The following is a 1,226-nucleotide window of genomic DNA, read 5'->3' on the forward strand; positions in this document are numbered from 1 at the left end:
AAGTGGTGACTTCATCTCTGCCCTGGACAACCTCTTTGTTTTCATCCCCCTTTTCCCTACACTCATCTCCTCAATATCTCCCCCATTAAAAATGACAGTGGGGACTGGCAGGTGAAGAATGTGATGGTAAGTAGAGGGTCACAAGTCCCCTTAAATATCAAGCCCCAACCATACATGCATTCCTTCTCCACACATATTTCCCTACACTGGAAAAAGCAACAGCTCTCCTACGTACCACATTCTAGGACACCCTGTGATCACATAACAACAGAGGTCTCCCAAGTGCAGTGTACCAGAGAATGGGTTGTTCCCTCTTCTGATGAGGTGGGAGCATCCCGACAGGCAGCTTTGCACAAAAAATCCTGTTTTAGCCTATATGGGGCTGACAGGTCGGGGGGAAAATGGAAATCTAAATTCTCTCAGTCTGGATTATCCTCTTTTGTAACATCCTTGATTAGATCACGGCTGGAGAAGCAAGGGTGTAACTTGCCCAGACTGTAAGACTCCTGGCCAGAGTTGGTGACTAATAGTACAGGGCTGTAGGTTAGTGTGTGGTTGTTGTTGTTTGTTTACTGTGTCAGGTTAGGTAAGGTAATTGTAATCCTAATTTTGAGATACCTCAGATGAGCCCCAAATATCTTAAAGTGTGACTAAAAATTCTCAAAATAAAGTTGCTCTTACTTTTCTTCTACTTAAAAATAGGCTACATGAGAGTTTAGAAAAGGACGCCATGTTTGGCCTGGAGAATACACCCAATATATGTTAGTATCTGCAGTTCCTTTCATACTTCTCTCCCTATAATTCTGGATTGCCAAAAAAATTAGGAATCACTGGCCTGAGGTTTCCAAAGTTAGGATCTATCCCTTTCCCAAGTGACAGCCACAAGACAAACATTGTATCAGACTCCATCTAAATAAAGGATAAGGATAAACTAAAAAAGAAATATCTAGTAATGTACTCTGTGACCTTGAGCAACAGCTCTCCCCTTTCTGGGCCTTAGTGTTCTAACTTAAATCCAGAAGACCATAAGCTCTAACACCCAGTCCAAAAATGATCTGACCAGACACAGGCCAAACCCCACCCCAAGCCACCTGGAGATTTTACTATTCACGAGTCTTGGCTCCTCCCACTTCCCTTTCAATCCCTTGGTTAAATAGCTTCCCTCTAATGGCTTTTGCCCTGGAAGCAGCACGTTCCAACTCCAGCCAGAAGCAGCTCACCCCAGA

The sequence above is a fragment of the Phocoena sinus genome, chromosome 4 (assembly GCF_008692025.1).
Source record: "Phocoena sinus isolate mPhoSin1 chromosome 4, mPhoSin1.pri, whole genome shotgun sequence".
NCBI classification, from domain to species: Eukaryota; Metazoa; Chordata; class Mammalia; order Artiodactyla; family Phocoenidae; genus Phocoena; species Phocoena sinus.